Genomic DNA, 16,936 nt, shown 5'->3' with positions numbered 1-16,936 from the left:
TTTGGTACGCGTGATTATTTAACCAAGTCAATCCCTCCTATGAATGATTAGGTTATATTAGATATGTTAAAATATTACCTCATCACCTCCTAGGATTATTTATCCTACTCTTAATCCATCCTATTTTTTTAATTTTACCCTTCTCCTAAATTCAAACTCACCACCACTTCCCGCCACCAACCGCCGCCGCCGCCACGACCACCGCGGGCCGACCGCCGCCGACCGACGACCGACCGTCGGTGCCGGCGCCGACCATTTCGGCGCTGGCCGAAATTTCCGACCGCCGCCCCCCTCGGACGTTTCCGGCCGGCCGGCCGCCGCCGCCGCCGAGAAGAGGAAGGATAATTTTGTCTTTTCATCAAAAAATTCAAAATTATCCTACACTTAAAAATCTTACCAAACATAATATTATTTTACATCATATATTACAATCCTACCACAATCATTTTCTTTATCATTTATATACTAATCATTAGTTTATCCTATCCTTCCAACCAAACGTAGCTAAGAATCTATGGATTTATCTTAGAAGTCCTGAGTTCGATAAATAAATAAATATATATATATATATATATATATATATATATATATATATATATAATTGGCAATGTGTCCTACGGGCACATTTGTCATTTGTCATTTCCTGTACTTCCTGTACTAAGTAGCCCGTAGGACACATTGCCAATTTGTCATTTCCTGTACTTCATGTACTAAGTAGTCGTGATTCAGTAATTCTACAATAATGTCTACTCTAATCTATTTTCATAAAAGCCTAAAGAGTATAATCTATGATACCTCCATAAGAACTCATGTCATGGATGACTCGTGATATAAATTGGGTAACCCAAATCAGAATCAATATCCAGGATGGTTTCGTCAGTAACCGAGCAGATGAGTGCCTAGGACATCTTCTTCCCGAGCTACCATACGCTCGGGCTCTCATGCAAGCTCCCGAGAACTTTTTACCCGGGTTACATCAAGAAACGCACCTTACTCGAATGCATCAGTATACGTTACCTTGTTCTTGACAATCATTACTGTCAGAACTACAAGGGTTTGGCGTGTCAAAGAAGTTATCAGAAGCAGGGTATGGACATCTATCTTACTATAATTAGCAGACAGACACTGAAAACAAGGTAATCATGAGATTTTCTCATATAAATAGCAAGTATGCATCTCATTTAAATGATTCGGGAATTTTGTATCTTCGAGTATTCACATATATTCTCACATATATTGTCCTTATTCTTCATCTTCACCTGCTGACTTAAGCATCGGAGTGACCACGCCAGACATCCCTCCGACGCCAATTCACCAGTTCATTTCCTTGTTCGCAGGTTACAGTTGAAGTCATATCCCTTGCTCATTTTCCTCAAACACAACTCTTATCATATCCAATGGATTGTCCCGATCCAACTCACCCGATCTACCCGGATATCATAAATCTATTTCCCAAATTTGGTGTAGAAACCCAATTCTTAATTCCTTGATGATGGAAGACTTGAACAAGATCAAAAGAATTTTAGTTTTTCAAGAGCAACTATTAAGAAGAATAGAAGATGTAAAAAAATATAATATTTTAACTTGTACCTTAGTTGTTGTCTGTTTGTTGGTTACTGTCTTATTTAGGTCTGTCTAAAGTGAGAGCTCTTTGACGAACGGTGAGGAAAGTGACCTTTATTTTACGAAAATTAATTGAAATATTAAACTGCTAATGTAAAAATAAAAAAAGATAAAAATAAAATAAAAAATTGGACCCCTCCCTCACATTAGGTCTCCAACACCACTTTGTACCATGACTTTTAATTATTTCTCACATTCATTAATTGTGTGTGCTTGATTCACTAGTATAAATTTAAGATAAGGTTAAATGCCAATTTAACTCCCTCTTTTAATCATAAATTATCTTTTTAAATGTGACGGGTTCTTCTCCTAAATGTTGGCAGCTGAAAGATGGTATAATTAAACTCAAGAACCCATTAATTATCCGTTAATTGGGTATAATTAAAATAATTATTGAGTTGATTAATTTAAATTATTAATTATACCAAATATTTTTTTTTTGACGCTTATACCAAATAAATTTAGAAAATATGTTTAAAATATGTATTTTAGAATATCGGAGTTCCAGTTATATAAAATATAAGCGAATATTTAAATCTCACACGAGTACAAATTAAATACAAAACCGAGATAATTGGGCTCGAGTTAATTTTTAGTATACAACTTCACACTTTGGGAAAAAAAAATAGGGCACCTCCCTCACATTATGTTTCCAATACCACTTTGTACCATGACTGTAAATTATTTCTCACATTCATTAATTGTGTTTTAAAAATGCCAATTTATCTCCCTCTTTTAATCATAAATTATCTAGTTTCTCCAATTTAATAATTTAAACTTTGTCAAAACACGTTTAATGTAACAATTTCTAATAGTATTAATTCTTGTAATATCTCATAATTATCCAAGTCAACAGAGAATTCATTAAATCAGTAATTAAATTTAGAGATATTACACACATGAAGATGTCAGCTCGTCGATTTTTAAAGGGATTTTATCAGGTTTAAAAATACATAAAGTTGTCAGCTAATTTTTAAATTTCATCCCATTAGGAAGAATCACGTTTAAGTTTGCTAGATTTGATCTATGCATAACTTAGGTCGTTTTGACATTTAAAAAAAATTCAAATCAAAATCAATGGAGATTTGGAGGATACGTATAGTACGAAATCCAAATATATATATCACCAAATCAAGTAAAAAGAAACACACACACACACACTGTGTCAAATGAAAATGAAAAGACACATGCCACATTTATTATACTTGTAACTCGTGACAACATAGATTAGATAGGTCATGAAACTAGTTGCAAGTGATGAGTTTAGGGAAGGACGCTTGCTGCGCCACCGGCAGGGTGCCGCCCACGAGTCGATGATGGAGGTGTCGGTCTTGCATTCACTTCATTATTTCCAAACACAAGAGTGGCAGCGCCTCCATTAACATTTGTGGGAATATGAGTAGCAGTAGTAGTAGGATTTGTAGCTGCAAAGCCGCTGACCAGTGAGTCAGTGCGCGGCTTGCCGCTGAAGTTTTGTGATGGAGGAGTAGGAGGATTACTAGCCATGTTTATTTTGATAGACGCGGACGGATCAATGTGCCCTTTTTATAAGTTGCCAAGCCTTGGGGCTCGGGTTATTGGATTTTATTCTTTATATTCATGATGACCAAGTTCAACGGCAAAGAGGGAAAGGAAATCTGATGTGCATGACAAAAAAAGCCCTTTTTCCACAAGGCTTGTCCACCTTCCTTGTCCTTTTCCTTTTCCTTATCATCTTTTTTTTTTTTGCCTTTTTCTTATTTTTGTAATTTACTTTTTGTCGTAACAGGTTATTCCTATGAAATTGAATTTTGTTTGTCCTTATCTGATCATTAATATTATACGCATTACATGTAATATGATACATCATATTATGTGTTGTTTCAATAAAAATAATCATAATCAATTACGAAATTACTTCATTTCATATTTTTTTTTTTTAAAAAAAGTAGTTTAACAATCAATATAATATAGAGTGAGTCTCATGTGAAATCGTCTCACGGATTTTAATCTGTGAGACGGATCAACTCTACCAATATTCACAATAAAAAGTAATACTCTTAGCATAAAAAGTAATATTTTTCATGGATGACCCAAATAAAGATCCGTCTCACAAAATACGACCCGTGAGACCGTCTCACACAAGTTTTTTCCTATAATATATTCATTGTTTTATACGAATAACTACTAAATTTCCTACAATCCGTAAATGTTAAAAGCATAAATTTCAAACTAACCTGAGTACAAAAAAATGTAAAACCTAAGCAGTAAGTCATCGAACTATTCAACTATTAAATGCAAAATCATTGCACAAATCTATCAAAATAAATAGATAAATAAATAATTGGAAGGAAGTGTCCTACTAATTTACCCGACAAACACACAACAAACGGTCTCTATCGTCTGCTTTATCTGCTCCATACTCGAGTGATGGCGTGGGTGGTTTGGAATATACTTTTGGGAGTGAGATTATGAATTAGTCTATTTTCCATGATGTTGAGGGAAGATTATGAATTTTAGCTTTTAATCACGGCTTTTAATCACGGGTTGATTGGAGTATAATTGCCAAAGAGCGAGAAATGGGCTTCGATTATTGAAAGAGAAGTTGACAAACTATAAATCAAAAGCTATCTTTTTTAGGAATGAAACACTTGGTAATGGATAATAAGTAAGTAAGAGATAGCAAGAGATATGTACATGACATGAATTTAATTTTAAAATGCAAGGTATTGTAATTAATTATCCAGTAATTTGATATAGTTAAAATAATTATTGTGTTGATTAATTATACCAAATAAATTTAGAAAATGTGTTAAAAATATGTATTTTAGAATATTAGAGTTAATACGATATAAAATACAAGCGGAGATTTAAATAACACATGATTACAAATTAAATGCAAAACCGGGATAATGGGACTCAAGTTAAATTTTAGTATACAGATTACCACTTTGGGAAAGAAAAAAGGGAAATGAAGAGAAAGAACAAGCATTTTCCGTAACCTTCTTCCTCCTTTTTCCCATTCGTCTTCCTCCAGCTCCATTAGCAGCCTCGCCTCGCCACCAGCCATCGGAGTAAGCTGCAGCGACATCTGTAAGGACCTCACATTGTATTATCGTAAATCATATTTTTATTCTCAATAATTCATTATATTTGTCATATTATTGAGTATTCGAAGTATATAATTGACAATGAAAGTGGATTATGTTGTGATAATGAAAGATTGTATTATTAATTGATTTATGTTTGAAAAATATGCTGAACTAGAATAGAGAAGTGACATCTATTGCGCTTTATAGCATAATATTCTGAGTATTATTTCAAATGAGATTAAACCAATTTCAATAGAAAGCTAATACATAGCAGTAAAATTTTATGATTTGAGTTTTGTCGAAATCCATTTGGAGATAGGGACAAAATACCCTCAAATGTGGCGTGCGTATTGACGTTCCTACATCGACACAATTTAGTAGAATGAGCAAAACTTTCATGTCCGATATTCAAATTGAGTGAGATAAACGGAAAATGAAAGCCAAGACATAGATCTACAATTTTCATGTTGATAACTTTTGTAATTCAAAGTTCAAAATAGTGTTTTGACAGAACAAGCATGTACCTGCCCAGAAAGACGAGCTCATGCACGCCAAACTCTGCAAAACTCCTTTGGTACAGCAACATTTGCGCGGCCACGCAAGATATTATGCACTCGCGCCTACCGCCTTAGCTGCACAAGATTTAAGGTCGATAAATATGGGTTTTCATATAAGGATTTCTTCATTTTCTCTGAAATTGCGAAGGAAAAAAAGGAATTCAAATTCTATCATTCGAATCTACCTCGAAACATTGTCGAAACTCAAAACAAATTATATATTCGAAATCCTCGTGCTGAAAGCGTTCTTTTGAAGTAATTTTATATTGGATTCAGTACTTTTATTTATTGAATTGCTGGAATAGCATGTATTTGAATTCGAAATCAATATATGCTATTGAATAGCCGACGAGAGAAACTAACTTTTAAAATCGAAATTGAATTATATTATGATTTCAATTTTATGTGAATTTTCAAAGTTCCAGAACAATCCTAAAACTTGAAATTTTGATTGTAAATGATTATATGTATAATAATGATTGTATAAAAATATGTTATTAGGACTTATAATGCGACATAATTATCTTAATAACGTAAATGTTAAATTGAATAGCGTAGAATGAATTGATACATTAAATACACTATTAGAGTTGCATTTAAATGAATTCATTAATTGAAATAAATATTTTGATTATATAGATTGATTTTCTGTATTGAAATCCTAATGTTGGATATAGCTATATTAAATTGAGGAGGAAGAATTGAGGTATGTTGTGACTGAGTAACATACGACATGTATCTGTGTCATACGATATATGATTGATTGATTTGACTGAAAGTATATATGTCTATATGCCTGATTTGCTGAGTTGGACATTCATGATTGACCCTAAATATATTATTCAATAATATATATTCGTAAGTTCTAAATAATCACATAAAATTATGTAAAAGGCCCTAAAATTTTGCAAAAGCCAAGCTCGTTGATGTAACAATGAAATAATAATAAAAAAACCCCCCAAAAATTTACAAATTACAATAATGAATAACAATTAAAAATTTCCTAAATTTGGTGTAGAAACCCAATTCTTAATTCCATGATGATGGAAGACTTGAACAACTATTAATCGTAAAATTAAGAAGAACAGAAGATGTAAAAAAATACAATATTTTAACTTGTACCTTAATTGTTGTCTGTTTGTTGGTTACTTACCGACGTCTGATTACATAGAGAGCTCTTTCACAAACAGCGATCGAAGTGAGTTTTATTTTTATGTTAATATAGGGTTAACAAACATGTAAATTATTTTCTCTACATTGTTGGGCTTAATACAAATACATATATATATATATATATATATATATATATATATATATATATATTTGTAGATGAGCCGACAATATATATATATATATATATATATATATATATATATATATATATATATATATATTGTCGGCTCATCGATTTTTGAAAGGATTTTATCAGGTTTAAAAATACATGAAGTTGTTAGCTAATTAATTAATTTCATTCCGTTAGGAAGAATCACGTTTAAGTTTGCTAGATTTGATCTATGCAAAACTTAGGCCGTTTTAACATTTAAAAAAGTACAAATCAAAATCAAAGGAGATTTGGAGGGTACGAAATCCAAATATATATCACCAAATCAAATAAAAAGAAACACATAGATAGACACACACACGGGCGCACATACACTATATATATCAAATGAAAATGAAAGACACATTCCATATTCTTGTTTCCAGTTTCGATTCGAGTTAGGAATCGAAATGATTTTGGTTTGGTTTTCGAAAGGCAATTCCGATTTAGGGGAAGATAGTATATTTTCTTTGTGGGCTTTAATTAGAAAAATTTAAAAATATGGGCTCTCCTTTTGTAGAACCCGTAAATCAGTCTACGTATAAGTCATGCATAATTCTAGATTTTTAAATTTAATTTAACTTCATTTTCAGTAGTTGATTTTTTTAGCATTTCAGTTATTTCAGTGAGGCCGGACTGGAGATGGAGTATTGAGATAAGTTAATAAAAACTTATTTAAGAAGTGGTAATTTAGCATGTTATTTCATTAAATTATGTTTTTAATTATTTTATTTAATTTATGCATAATTAATGCATGATGGAATTTAGTTCATGAAATTCTAAAAGTTCGTGCATTAAGATTTTTAAGTTGCGTTTCACGTTCGGACGAGGACCGGACCGGACCGGAGAATTTTCAGGAAAATTAATTTAATTACATGATTTGTTTTTAAATATTAATTTAAGATGCTTTAAAGGTATTTTTCAAGAATTGATATTTATTGGGTATTTTTACCCGCAAGATTTTAATTTTTAACGGTGCGTAAATTTTATCAAATCGGAGGACTTTTTGAGGGTTCGGCTAATATTTTCAAGAACTTTCCAAAACGAAATATTTTTCAGGAGTGTGTTTGAATTAAATGAGCTTACTTTTAAGTTTATTGGGTTTAAAAACCTTTTTATTTTAATTGAGACTCATTAGTGCACATTTTAATTAACCTAAACTACAATTAAACTATACCTAACCTACCCTACACCATTTACCTTTCCACCATCCGACAAACCCTCACTTCCCTCATTATGTAGGTGGTTCAGCATCATTTTCTTTGAATAAATTGCAGCTGGTTGTCTCCATTTCCTTTATTCTCACAGAAAATAATTCCTACGGTGCTCCTTTCTTCATTCCTCTTGCGTTTATTTATCATAAGGCATGCTCTACTCCATTATTTTATTCTTCCAGCATTCCCCAGCTGCAAGTCTCGGTTTTCAGCTCCTTCTTCAGACAAGCTTCGGTGATCACTTTTGCAAAGAAGAAAATTCCGCATGCGCTTCCCCGTTGCTCATTTCTTCGTCGTTCTTGTTTTTCAATCATCAAGGCACGTCATGTACTTTTATTGCTGCATCATACACGTTATATACATGCTGTATTATGTTTATTTGTTTGTGGAATTCACGATCCAAAGCATATTATGGAGATCCCTCGGTTTTTTGTTCAAACACGTGCATCTTTTGTTCACTACTCATATTTTTATAAAATGTTGCAAGGGGCTGCTGCTGTCGGTTGTTAAAGGCTGAAAAAGGGTGTCAAGGAATTTTCTTGGAGTTTAAAACATTGGGCAGATCGTGTAGGGTGAGAGACCAAGAGCAAGGTTTCAATAGGTTGGCTCGATCTTTGGGTTCTATCGTGCTGGGTGCAACCAGCTGAGCAGGGGCTTAGACGAGCCTTAGATCAGACCCTGGTGGGTCTGATACGAGGCTTGGAAGGGCTCGGCTCTTGCTGGAACCATCCAAGGCGCTGTGGATCGAAATGGTAGAAGTTTAGCTTCGGTTTGGACGTTTGGGGAGAATAGTGAGTTGTAAGGGGCTGCGGCTTGCATGGAGGTGCAGCCGTGGGTTCAGCAAGTCCAGTGGAGCCTAGGGTGGTCTAAGTGTGGTTGGTTAGGGGCTGGGCCGTTGGGTGAAGGCTAGGAACGAAACTAAGGGAGGTACATGAACTAGAGTTTGAGTTGTGTATGTTCTGAAAATCCAGCAGCATACCAGCGAGATTTTAAGGGTTCAAATGGGTTCTAATTGAGTGGGTTTAAGTCTGGTATGGTGTTGTTAAGTCATGTTTTAAGTTTGGTAAAATTTGGGGAAGTTTCGGTTCGATTCGGGTTAAAACCGAGACACCGGTCAAATTTTAAAACAATTCGGTTAAGTTATGAAATGGGCTCGAGTTTACGTCTAGGAATACTTTTAAATATGTTTTGGGACAATTTTAGGAGTTTGGTAAGTTTTGGATCAAAATAATGAGTTTTGGAATTATTCGGGATTTAATCGCCGCACGAAACGCTAATTAAAGAATTAATTGAAACGCCTAGATTTAAGCTTAATAAAATTATGGGAAATTATATTTAAGCTCAAATAATTATTAGAAGACTAAGTTTTTAATTTGGGAATTTTATGCTAAGGTTTGGTTTAATTCGGGATTTAAAATGCATTAATATGTTGTATTTAGAGATTAATGTAAAAGTCATCGATTTAAGCCAAATATAAATATGAGAAAATTCATGTAGGCTTAAATAATTATTTGGGACATTTTAGAGTCAATGGAATTAATAAAAGGTCATAAACGTGAAATTCTACGTCTAGGGGTGAAACGATAATTTTCAGGTTCTAGGGGCAAAATTGTCAATTTGCACCCGGGGTGAGATTTTAGTCCTAGCAGCGCCCTAGCACGAATCAAAATATTTTTAAATGTTCATGCATCACGTTTACGATTTTTACGCTATTATAATAATTATAGTGCATGCTTAATTTAAAGGAATTAAGTGAGGAAGAGAAGAGCACCCCGTCTCCGCCGAGCCGCGTCGTTATTTCGTTTGTTTTCTGTCAAAACAAACCAAGGCATGTATATACTTTTTCTAAACCTCAATCAAGTCATATAGGTATTTTTAAATATCGCAAGTACATGATTTTAATTGTTCATATTTAATTATGTTGGTTAATTATATTACGTGCATAGAAAATATTCATTTTTGAGATTTATGCGATATGGCTTGTGGTGCATTCACTATGTGGGAGCATTATTTATACGGTCGCCAGTGACCGCTCAGTTCAGATTGGTATCATCAGGTCGCCAGTGACCTATCAGTTCCGGATGGTACCATCGGGTCTTCAGTGATCACCAGCTCAGTTTCAGGCTCCCCGGTAGTCAGTTACCGATCAGTTCAGCTTAGTGCAATGGCCACAGGCGTAAAACATAATCTCAACAGAAAATTTTACCAGTTATTTCAGTAAAGGGCTCCAAGGAGCAAATGTTTTTACCGTGATTATCAGTTCAGTTATGCACGTATTATAATTGCTCAATACAGATTATTTTCAATAGCAGTACAAATTATTTTCAGCATCAGTACAGATTATTTTCAGCATGAGTATAGATTATTTTCAGTATCAGTACAGATTATTTTCAGCATCAGTACAAATTATTTTCAGCATGACTCATGACATGATATTTTATCCCATGCATATTTTACCTCAGATTTTACTCGTTACCTGCGATATATGCATGCTGAGTCTTTAGGCTCACTAGACTTGATTGTTGTAGGTACTGATGAGGTCAGGGTAGAGGACGGGGACCAGTGAGCCAGCTTGGGTCGGCAGTAGTGGCACCCGAGGACCTCAGCGCAGCAGTTGTTATTATTCCGCAAACTATTTTATCATTCGTTAGATATTTTTAAATTGTACTTGTTGACAAACTTTATTTTCTTCCGCTGTTTTAAATTTTAAACATTGAACTTGATTCATCAGTGATTTTATGAATGAGGCCATTTAAGTTCTTTAAAAAGAAAATTTTTAATTTTCCGCAAATTTTTAAAGCGAGGATTTTCGGGCTTTCACACCTTTTATTTCATGATTGGGATTTATTATGATTATTAAAGATTTATTATTACGGCTCAATTGATAGTTACACTCGAAGAATATATGGATTTATCTTGAAAGTCTTGACTTTGAGTATTAGGAACGACGAAAATAACTACTGTCAAGGGTAGACCTGGACACAGGCCGGGTTCGGGTCCGAGTCGAGAAAATCCAGAACCTTAACCGGCCTACTCGTGGGCAGTTACGGCCTAGGTCCGGGTTCGAATAACTGTTGGTTTTGGGTCCTGTTTGATTTTTTTTAGTTTTTTCTAAAAATTTTAAAAAATAATATTTAGAGAATAAAATAAATTAATTTAAAGAAAAATAAGGCTTGAACAATTAAATTTATAAAAACTCTATCAAATATTTCATTTTCTTAAAAAAAAATTACCATGTTTATTAAATAAAAATTCTATTACCTTTCAACTGTCAAGATATTATAAAAAAAAATATTAAATTTCATTATGTTCAATCTCATTCACTCGCATTTTCTCTAATCATTTTTCTGGATGTTCTCTCGATTTCTTCTCCGTCTTCTTCATCACCTTTAATATGTTGTGTTCGGCTAGCGGCTTTTTACTAGTCATTGAGCAAACATTGGGCTTCCAAATTTTTCGTCTTGAGCTAGAACGTCTCTCATCCAATATATTTCCACCAATAATAAAATCTTACTCCATTGCACCCGATGAAACAGGGCAAGCTATAATTTCTTTTGTCATTATAAAAAAAATTGGATATAATTTTCTTTTTTACGACCACCATTGCAAAAATATCGAAAGTTTTCTCATCTGCATCACTAAAATCAAAAGTAGTGTTAAAATAAGTTACTGACGAAAACTTGAGAATCCTCGTTGATGTTTCGTCATTTATCTTAATAAAAATTGTGTTTTAGTAAGCTTAGAAGTAATAATACTAACATAGTGAATTGTGTTTCATGTCGAACAATTTGTTCAACATATATGGTGTTATATTCATTATAAATATCATATAAATGAGTTTTAATATTAAACAAAATCAATTATATATTAGGAACCATTTACGTAATCAAGTCTAAAGATTCATAATATAATGTTAATATTTCTTGTAAACCATCTAATTTAAGTTTAGGATATAAGAAAAAGAAATAAAAATATTTCAAGAATTTGTAAAAAAAAATATTTTTATTATCATTTTTCTTTAATGACATAAATACATTGAACTAAAACATTATCATTATATTTAATATGTTCACGAAAAATACATGCAATGTTGCAACAATGTGCTAAAAGTGAATGAGAAGTATGATAATAGAAATCGGATAATTGTTTAGTAGAATCATTAAAAAAAATTAAAATTTCACGAATACTAGTTCATATATTCCATTGATATGGAAAAAAAATCATGAGCTTGAACATGTTGAAGAAAAATACACATAATAAATATTTATATTGAAAAAACGATAATTACAATTTATATATTGAATTCCAATATATATCACGAGTTTGAGAATGATCAATATCAATTTCAACCAGATGATTTTTCTCCACATGCCGCGTCAAAGTTCCATAACCACATTCTTGTTGAAATTTATAAACACTCGAACGATATTTGCATTTGGCTTGCATATCACCGGAGAAAAGTGTCACTTTTTTGAAATGTTTGGTGATATCGGATGTCGGGCAGGACACCGCTCGAGTTGTACTTTTAGGCGTCATCGGCTTGTTCATACTTTCTTGAGTTTGATGATGACGTGTTTGTTGATCCTTTTGTTCACGCTCTTGATGTTCCTCGTCGGAAAAATCAAGATCATAGTCTTCGACATTGAATGAAGGAAAATCGTGATGCTCGAACTCAGGTGGCATGATGTCTTTTCCCTTTCCTTTGCCACCCCTATGACTTGATCTTGGTCCGGCCATTTGTATAAATATGAAATTGAAATAATTATGAAAATAGAACAAGTGACAATACAATAATCAAGACTTGATATTTTGATAATCAAGAAACAATTGAGAATTAGAAACTGAGAGAAAATTGTATGAAAAATATGAAAGGGGTGGGGACCTAAATTTGTAGAAAAATGTTTGCATAAAAAAATTTGTGCAATGATCGACTCGTCGGTCCTAGTGCGAGCGGACTCGGGCAGTCGATTTCAAATGATCTTTAAAAAAAGAAAAAATGAAATGCTAAGCCCATTAAATGAATTATCAATAGTCAGTTATTGCTCAGTTCTGGGCTATAAATATAGGCCCAATTTAGCAACATTATCTTAAAAATATCTTGTATAATTATAATCAACTAACTGATAGGGCTAGAGCCTATATTAATTCAATCAAGAGTATTACACAAGTTGTGTTTGGACTAGAGGTGGTCGGTCCGGTATATCGTACAGAAATTTCAGATACCGTATACCGTATTGAAAATACTGGTATGAGAAAAATGATACTGTTACCGTATGCTGAAGCTTCGGTACGATATCGGTAAAATACCGTTATACCGAATATATATATATATTTATATATATAATTCATTCTCTTGTAATTTCAATACTAAACAAATCCCTCAAGACAGTCAAAGAGACCAAAAAAGATATGCACGAAAAAAATCCATCAAGACGATAAACACCAACCGAACGAATCCGCTAATGAAGGTTACAGAAACACCAACCGCAGCTTGTGTATGGAGATCCAAGACATCAATGAACACCAATAAACTTCAACCGCAACATGTGCGACTTCTTCTTCCCCTATCTTCGCAACAATGTTTGAGGTCCTGTGATTTCTGAAGTATGTCTGCTTTTTAACGAGTCGAGGCCCAACATCCAGTCCTCTAGCTAGCTATAAGGTTAGGCTACAGAAATAAGACTTCTAAAGAGTTTAAATCTCAACTATGAGTCGAGTTGCTTCAATAAACATTGATTTGGACTATTCCAACACGATGAGTCCAAACAGAAGTTAAATTCTTTATTTTGATACGGTATATATAAATATATTGTTTTATACAAAAAACACCTTATTTTTTTAAAAAAATTAATTTTATTATTTAAAAATATTTTATTTTTAAATTTTATATATTATTTTGGTATTTCGGTATATACAAAAAATTTCAAATTACATACCGTTACCGTACCGTATTTCGGTATCGGTACTATATCGTACCAAAACTTTCAATAAATTCGGTATTTTTCGCTACGATAACCTCGGTATACCGAAAATTTGATATTTTTCCCACCCTAATTAGTTTGGACTAGCCTAATTGATACTAACATTTTAGGAATCTAGATATTTAAGCTTGATTCTGAGTTCGAGTGTTGAAAAAGACGAAAGACACCGTTTTCAAGGGTGAGATATTATTAATGACAACGCATGAGAAAGTCCATTAGAGAGAATGTCCTAGAGGGAGTCCGTTTACAAGATATGGCCCCAGAAAGAGTCCGAGATCGAAATAGTTCATTGTCATCATTACAAACCAGACATCTTCTCAACTCTAAAACATTTTTATAGAATAGTTTTCCAAACGCATATTTATTCTTAAACCAAATTCTAAAACATTTTATAAGTACTTGTCCAAATAAAGTATTTTTTAAAAAAGTTTATAAAAGATTTTAAAAGTTGTTCTAAGAAAAAAAATATGTATATGTATGTACCACAATTCTATATAAAAAAAAAATAACAGTTAAAAAATTGATATGTTTTGATTTCTATTGTATTAATTTTTATATAAATTTTTCTATTTTATGTGTACGTTGGCCTTTCAAATGAACAAGTACCTACACATATATACACAGATATATGTGTGTGGTTATATATATATTGCATGTGGATTTACATGATATTGGTTAACTGAGTTATTCGACTTGTTTAGTGATTCAGTTGTTGGATAATGTCTTTTTCTCACTGATTTCCATTCGGTATCTCACACACGCACAAATATATACACTCACAAACACACATACGTGTGTGTGTGTGTGCATGTTTGTGGCATTGTGTCATGCGTTCACTGATTCTCTATTGCGTGCGGATGTATGTATTTCATCTTCCTCGTTATTACTCCGAATATATATATATATATATATATATATATATATATATATATATATATATATATATATATATATATATATATCTTTTACTATTTATTAAGTTTAAGCATATTAGAATAACTGTTTTTGGTGTCTTTGGTCTGTTTTTTGGTTTCCCTATTTTACCCCTATTTGATATCAAAATTACATTTTTGTTTTTTTTTTTAAATTTCAAAAAACATTTTTGTTTTTATTTTTTTTATTACAATTATTCAAATAGCACTTTAGTACCTCGATAATTTGTCAAATTTCATTTTAGTCCATAAATAATTATAAAAAAAAATTGTACACACACGCACCGCGTGTGCAGAGTAGCTAGTATATATAACAGATCCTCGATATTAATGGAGAACAGAGTCAAAATCAAAACTTTAAATATACAAAATACGTGGAGGGAAAATGTTTTTTTACATAAAATATTTACAAAGTGTACAGTGTGTGTGATTCTATCTTGCGTAATTTAATTAAACTTCCTATATTACTTGGAATTAATATGCCACTAATGGGGCTGCGCCATTTTACTGGAGATATTCAAAATTTACTATCTGTGTTTGGTCCACCAATTTTTTTTTTTTTGCAGTACTGTTTGATTCATATTTCCAAAAAAAAATTTATTATTTCCTAAGCTCACATGTATTTATTTGGATGAAATTCGATAAAAAAAAAAAAATTAAAAATCTAGAACTAATATATGATATTTGACGACTACATGTTTTAGATTATACAAAAGATAAAGTTTTGAATATATAATTAGAACAACTATATTATATCAGCAATTGTTATACATGTTTGGTTAATCAAATATCATATATTAGTATCATATCTAAAATATTTTGTACTCGAATATTAATACCATATTTTATACAGGTTTTCATCCAAAAAATACATCTCATTGATACTAATACTTGTGATACATGTTCGAATACACAAAAAAATTATATATTAGTGTCATATCTGAAACAATTTGTACTTAATATCTATTTGTTGTTCATTATATTTCTAATAGCTAAATAATGTCTTAATACACAACACACAACAACATTGAACGAAAAAAAGATTAATGAAACTAACGAAAATGGAAGAGTCTTAATAAAAATTCACATGAATAACTAATAACCAATATTTAATACATAATAACAAGCACGTATATATACACACACACAAACACACATGTAATTACATAATATATATAGACAGAGGCCTTGAGCGGTTCCATATCTTGTACATATTCTACATATATACACAGCTAGCTAGAAGTCTGCTAACGAGTTCCCCAAAGGAAACTTGCTGCGCCTCCTGAAGAGGACCGGCCTTGAGTCGATGACGAAGATGTTCTTGTGGTCGTGGCTTTGTTACCTTCCCACACTCGAGTTGCCGCACCTCCATTATTTTTTGTCGGAGGAGCAGCATAAGTAGTTGAAAAAGGGCTCGCCAGTGAATCCGTGCCCGGCTTGCCGCTAGAATATTGATAGGAAGATGACATTGTCGATCGACTAATAATCCTTTTTAGCTCTGCGTTGCGGATTAGGGCATTTTATAGATGAGAAGGTGCATGGCTCGAGGGTTAAATTAGTCGTTTGATATTCAATTTGTTGAATAATGTATTTTCTTACTAATTTCCATTCATATACACAGTAGCGTGTGGTTATGCATATATAACGGTAATTCTACGTGATTAGCTCATTAATGGGGAATCACACGATTCTGACTTTTTATGCAAATAATTTACTAAGAAATATAATTCAACTGCGAGAAATTTGTCAAAGTTCAAACGACTGTATCATTTATGATATTTAATAGTTTTAGAACATATTTTAAAATTAGTTAAGCTCATTATTTTAACTAATTATAAAATTGTCTCGATTTTTTTTATTAAAAAAATTATATCGTCTCTAGAATTTTTTGCACAAAAATCACTTAATATAAAAATAATTTTAGTATATATAGATGCATATTTAACCTGAATTAAGGATTATTTTTACCATTTTTTTCTAAGGCACTACATCTTGTAGTGGTTTCCTATGGTACGTTATTTAATTTTCATCCTTATTACTCGGAAAATACCATGATAATTCTGAAAATTTTCTAATTTGAAAAACCAGCACCTTGTAATAAGGGGATTTATTATTATTTTTATTTGACATATATATTGTTTAAACTTTACATTTTTTATGAAAATCTAAATACTACAATTTCATCGTTCATGTTTTCATTTTTCTAGACATAATTTCCTTTGTATTTTTAATGTTAC

The 16,936-nt window shown here is 32.2% G+C and overlaps 1 long non-coding RNA gene across 1 annotated transcript; it reads left to right on the top strand.

The window, feature by feature from the left end:
- Window positions 1-7,124: 7,124 nt before the first annotated feature.
- LOC140831719 (uncharacterized) lies at window positions 7,125-10,513 on the top strand. Its single transcript, XR_012117915.1, has 2 exons — window positions 7,125-8,104; window positions 9,532-10,513. It is a non-coding gene; the product is annotated as an uncharacterized lncRNA (long non-coding RNA).
- The last annotated feature ends 6,423 nt before the right edge of the window (window positions 10,514-16,936 follow it).

This window comes from Primulina eburnea, chromosome 5, assembly GCF_022965805.1.
Source record: "Primulina eburnea isolate SZY01 chromosome 5, ASM2296580v1, whole genome shotgun sequence".
NCBI lineage: Eukaryota > Viridiplantae > Streptophyta > Magnoliopsida > Lamiales > Gesneriaceae > Primulina > Primulina eburnea.
This window is presented reverse-complemented; position numbering and strand designations above follow the sequence as displayed.